The sequence below is a fragment of the Pleurodeles waltl genome, chromosome 3_2 (genome assembly GCF_031143425.1).
Source record: "Pleurodeles waltl isolate 20211129_DDA chromosome 3_2, aPleWal1.hap1.20221129, whole genome shotgun sequence".
Classification (NCBI taxonomy): Eukaryota; Metazoa; Chordata; class Amphibia; order Caudata; family Salamandridae; genus Pleurodeles; species Pleurodeles waltl.
Window position 1 is genome coordinate 181,481,677 of NC_090441.1, and position 6,215 is coordinate 181,487,891.

Below are 6,215 nucleotides of genomic sequence, written 5' to 3' on the forward strand. Positions count from 1 at the left end.
TGTGGAGGGATCAGAGGCACAAAGAAAGTGCTGGGCTCTGCGTGTGAGGCTGGCTCTGACGACACTGTCCGGGCAGCCTGCAGGCCACATACCATGCCACCCCTCCCACCGCCGCCCCTCCCGGGCCCCCTCGTCCCACGAACAAGCAGCGGAGGCCTACCTGCCCGGCTCCAGCATCTGCACGGATCTCACCCAGCAGGGGCACCTCCTGGTGAAATATGCCCTCTGTGCGACAGGGTTCTCGTCTCCCTGTGGAATGAGTCTCCACGGGGCACTCACTGGTGAAATATGCCCTCTGTGTGGCAGGTAGTCTCTTCTCCCTGTGGCATGAGTCTCCACGGGGCACTCACTGGTGAAATATGCCCTCTGTGTGGCAGGGGTCTCTAGTCCCCGGGGCATGAGTCTCCACAGAGCACTCCCTGGTGAAATAAGCCCTCTGTGTGGCAGGGGTCTCTTCTCCCCGGGCATGATTCTCCACAGGGCACTCCAAGGTGAAATATGACCTCTGTGCGGCAGGGGTCTCTTGCCTCTGGGGTATGAGTCTCCACGGGGCACTCCCTGGTGAAATATGGCCTCTGTGTGGCAGGGGTCTCTTCTCCACGGGGCACTCACTGGTGAAATATGCCCTCTGTGTGGCAGGGGTCTCTTGTCTCCGTGAATCAGGGGTCACTGAGCACTCTCTGGTGGAACATGTCCTCTCTGTGGCAGGACGTCTCTTCTCTCCGGGGGTCACTGAGCACTCTCTGGTGGAACATGTCCTCTCTGTGGCAGGACGTCTCTTCTCTCCGGGGGTCACTGAGCACTCTCTGGTGGAACATGTCCTCTCTGTGGCAGGACGTCTCTTCTCTCCGGGGGTCACTGAGCACTCTCTGGTGGAACATGTCCTCTCTGTGGCAGGGCTTCTCTGCTATTGGGAGTATCACAGTCCACGGTAGACACAAGGCACTTTCCGTGACCAGTCACGACTACCCTGAGAAAACACTCGCGCTCTTCCCCAAGCAAGACGGTGCACCCTAGTGTACCTTAAAGTCAGGGCCGGCTTTAGGACTGGTGGCGCCCTGTGCGACAGTTTATTGTGGCCCCCCCACCCCATGACCTCCTCCTCGGTTTCACTCACTACCACCCGCAAATGTGCCCCTCATCTCTCCATCGCCCCCCTTTCACATACATTCATGTGTTTTAAAGTACTTATAAAGGCTGGCTTTACTAATCCACTCAGGGAGGCACTTAAAATATAGGGGCATATTTAAGAGCCCCTAGTGTCATTCTAACTCCACATTAGTGGGTTGTTTTTTACGTTAATGTGGCGTTACAAGGCCAAAAACACCACGCCATATTTACAAAGTGGTGCAATGCATGCATTGTACCACTTGGAACCCTTTGTGCTACATTATGCCTGCGCCAGGCATAATGTAAGCAAAGAGGGCATCCCCCCGTTAGGGGGGGCCCAAAAAATGAAGCAAAGACATCTGTCAGATTTCTTTGTGTCATTTTTTTGCTTAAAATACTCAACATGACGTCACTTTATCTAAACTAAGTAACATGGGAGAAACTCCTGGATCAATTTGAGAGAGAGAGAGAAGTAGAGAGGGAGTCAGACTTGCTTATTGCACAAGTTCACTCTGTACTGTCTGGCAGTGGCATGGTTTACACTGTGCCCCCCACCCCCACCCATTTGAAAATTCAAGAACTACCACTGCCTACTCCATCGCTAACACCATCAGCCTACGCCACTCTCTACACCCTGCGCCTACACTCTAGAGCCACGTCAACAACTTACAACTGCACTAGGGCTACTGGAAGCATGTGACCTGCGGCCGCAGAGTTTCCTACATAGTCATGGATTTGGCACTTCACCTCCTGCATCGTCTGCAGATTTGTTTGTTCCTTTTCTTCAATATATTTTATTGGCATTTTTAATAAAGAAGTACAATACAGACAGAGAACCAAAAAATAAAGAATAGGAAAGAAACATGGGGGGAATTCTTGAGACACGTACTTAAATGAAATACACAGGAGCGTAATCACCAGGTCCAGCAGAGCACTTAGGCCCAAATTTATGTTTTTGATGCAAAACTGCACTAACGCAGTTTTGCATAAAAAAGTTTACAGCCGTACCAAGATGCCGGCCGGGTGTCTTATTTATGGAATGGCGGAATCCGGTGCAAAGGGTGGTCTATCGCCATGGAAAATGATGTTAGCCGGGTTAGGGTGGCGGTATCGGGGAAGCAGGTTTTGCACCAAAAATGACGTTAGGCTGGTTAGAGTAAAAAAAGATGACTCTAATCAGCCTAGCGTCATTTCTGGATGCTAAACCTACCATTCCACAGGACTCCTGTCTTATAAAAGACAGGAGTCATGCCCATCACCCCAATGGCCAGCACAGGGGACACAGGTCGCCTGGGCATGGCCATTGCACCCAGTGCCATGTAAGGGGGCCCATTTCAGGGCCTCCAATGGCACTTTAAAAAAAAAGATAAAATACTTAGCTCTACTTACCTATACTTACCTGGGATGGGGTCCCCCATCCTCCACTGTCACTCTGGTGTGTGTAGGGGCGTCCCTGGGTCCTGGGGAGGGCACCTGTGGACTTATTCCATGGTGTTTCACCATGGAGATGGGGCCACAGCTCCCCTAATGCCTGGGCTGACTCAGGCATTAAATAATGGCGCTAAGCAGGCTTACCACCATTATTTAGGCCCGTCTCCCTCCTGTGCATGTTTTTTGCACGGGCGATAAATAAGGCGCCTGGGCTTTGAGTCATTTTTTGCCCGGGAACGCCTACCTTGCATCTCATTGACGCAAGGTAGTTTCCCGCTAGCAAAAAATGACTTTAACTTCAAAACTTTGGCGCTAGACGTTCATATTTTAAAGAGATAGTAATGATATGTGTACCCCATATAAGCACAATAACAACCAGAAGAGCAGTCAAATTTGATAACTTGAGCAATACTGACCAAAAATCAAATATGAAGCTAACCTGCCGACTATTCTAACAGTGTCAGCTTCAAAAGTGGACAACTGTGGGGCTTACTAACAAGCCCCGTGGCGCAGGGCAGCACAGCAAGTCACCTGGCTGCACTGCCCTGCGCCATATGGAAAGGACAGAATGTGCAAATGTCTGTCCTCTCCCCCTGTGCTGGTGCACAAATTGCTCCTTAGGGCTGATGCAGGCTCCCTTGCACCACGGTGCAAGAATGCCTGTGTCATAGACAGGATTGTTTCTGTGCAGGAAGGGACACCTCCCTGCACAAAAAAGAATCCAACAAGGTGTTTTCCTCTTTCTATGTGTACTGAAGAATGCAGCACACATTGGAAAAGGAAAAAACAAGGAGGGAGGTGTAATATTTTGACGCATTCCCGGGTTAACAATACCTTATAAATCTGGGAACGCACCAAAACCCATGGGTGTTGCATGGAAAAACCCACTGCAATGCCTGTGGAACGCCTCCTTGATGTAGTGTAAGGCAAAACAACAACCTGCACTGCCTTACACCCTGTCTACAAGGCTGTGAAAAAACGCACAACTGGCTTTGCATGGCCTTGTAGATATAGGTCTGCACTAAGTGCTGGCAGTGCGTCACAAAAAGTGGGCAGCTCAGGGGGCTTGCATTTTTTATTTGATGGCTAGTACAGCTCACTGAACGCCTCCAAGCGAAGCTGTTTCTTCTAATTTGTGACGATCTCTTCCCTTTTCTCTCTAGCATCTCCTATTCACATCTTCCTCTTTCACCACCTCACCATCCTCTATTTATACCTTTCTCCTCTCCCTTTTATTCCACAGTTCTCCTCTTACACTCCTCCCCTCCCCTACAACTTATCATTTGCTCTTCAACCTCCTTTCCGATCACCTTCCTCCTCATCATCTACATCCTTTGTTAGTCGCATCTTCCACTCTCACCATTCTCTACCGGTCTACTCCCCTTTTATCTCCCCCTCTGAGTACATGCCCACCCATCACCCATCACCATGTCCCCATCACCAGCTGTTCATCATTCTCTTCCTCCTTCATCTTCACACTCGCCATCCGTCGCCCTTCACAAACCTCTCACAGCATCTTTATTGCCTCCTCTACTTCATGATAGGCATCACCCGCCTACTCTTCTCAACAATCCCTGTCGCAGTATTGTTTGTAGTCCTTTCGGATTACTCTGTGACTTTTATTTCATCCACCTCTTTCTTTACCTTCCCTTCGCTCTCTTTTTTCCTTATCCTCTTCTGCATCCTTACTCTCTCCTCGATCAGCCTCCATTTCTCATTTCTGCACCCCATCACCAGTTCCTCTTGCCGAGATTCAAGAGCTGTTGATAGTGTTTGCTGCCTGATGAAGCTCAGTTGTGAATCCTGTGACTCCTGGATTTTCAGGACGTCTGAGGAAAGCACCCCCACACCCCCAGTGGTAAGCAGGGGCGTAGCTTGGTCAGTAAGATTGGGGGGGGTAATTCAGATTTCCCAACAATCAGGCTGGCACATATGGTTACAATACACTGTACGACAAGCAGGACGCGAGAGGAGAGGGTCAGTGGAAAGGGGGGGTGCAGATAGGTAGGGGTACTAAGTGAGAGAAACACAATATTTGTAAACTACCCAACATTTTTGAGGACTTTCAAAACAGAGATGAGATTGTGTGTTTTTTCTGTGGGTATGCAAACATTTCTGGTGAAGTCCGGCAGGAACATGACCACACCTACTGAAAGCATCTGTACCCAACTATTGATCAGAAAATACATTTACTGTGGGGTGTAACACCCTCAACACCCCCTGAAGCTACGCCCTGGCTGTAAGTTAATGGATAGCTAATAGCATTAGTTGTCTAACTCAGTTATGCTCTCTGCCTTTCAAAATGCCCAACAATATCACATCTATTTGATGATAAACAACAGCGTTGATTATCCAGAAAGAGGCCACCAATCAGCTCAGACCTGTTATATTGAGGGAAAGAATATACAAGTTTGCTTACAGCGCTGGTTGTCACACCCTTGTGTCAGAAGTGAAAGGCAGAGAAGCATGATTTGAATGTATGTAGCTACATATGATAGGAACATCTTGTCAGCAAGTACATTAACCCCTTAGATTGTCCTATATGTGTAGGATCTGGAGGGTTTCAGCAGCACTGGGATTCATTTCTATCTACTCAGCTGGCATAAAAAGAGCATTGTTTGGGACACAATAAATACACAGTCACTGCAGTCTAGAGAGTGACAGTGGTGTCTTGAGTCCTTAGATGAGTAGACTCAGTCTTCAGTAAGTTCCTCAGAAGACTGGGATTAGGGAAGGCAGCCACACCAGGTGTTGCCAGTTTCTGCCACAGGAGAGCCACTAGTGTTGTTCTTTGTAGATTGAGACCTCGTACTACTCCTGCCTATGCTGTGTCTAATTTGTGATACTGAAACTCGACAAAAGTTTTCAGTTCTGAAAAGTTAAAACGTGGCACAGGGTGTTTTTTTTCCTATAGTGCCCCAAGTTAAGAAGAGCATCAAAAGAAGATGAAAACAAAACAAGCCACTACTAAGATATAAATCATGGCTGCAGATTTTCACATGTTTAAAAACTGCCATCTCCACTGGCTGCACGCCTGTCCACAAGTACTCCAGGTACCCAAGGCATTAGTGTTTTTCGTGAAAGTTAAACAAGTAGGATGAGGAACAAAACTGCAGGCCCACATGCATCATTAACCCCTGAGCTGCTGATCCCCACCCCCAGTTCTGAGTCCTTTTTTGGCTAGTTGGGGTACTTTGCGCTGACCCCCATAACTTTTTGTCCACATAAGCTATCCATGACAAATTTGCGTCCTTTTTTCCAACATCCAGGGGATTCTTAAGGAAAGTTTGTGGGTTCCCCTGGAGGAGACTGAGAGGTTAGCCAAAATACAGCTAAAATGTGTTTTTTGTTTGGAAAAATGGGAAAAAAGTGCTGCAGAAGAAAGTATCTGTTTTTTCCCCCTGCAAAATAGATAAACAAGGATTTGTGGTGCTAAAATCCTCATCTTCCCAGCTTTCAAGCTAAGGTTTTGAATAAGAAAACCAACATTTTCAACACAGTTTTGGCATTTTACTGGGACATGCCCCATTTTTACTATTGTGCTTTCAGACTCCTTCCAGTTAGTGACAGAAATGGGTATAGAACCAATGGTGGATCCCAGACAGCTAAACATTTCTAAAAAGTAGACAAAATTCTAAATTCAGCAAGGGGTGATTTGTGTAGATCCCTCAAGG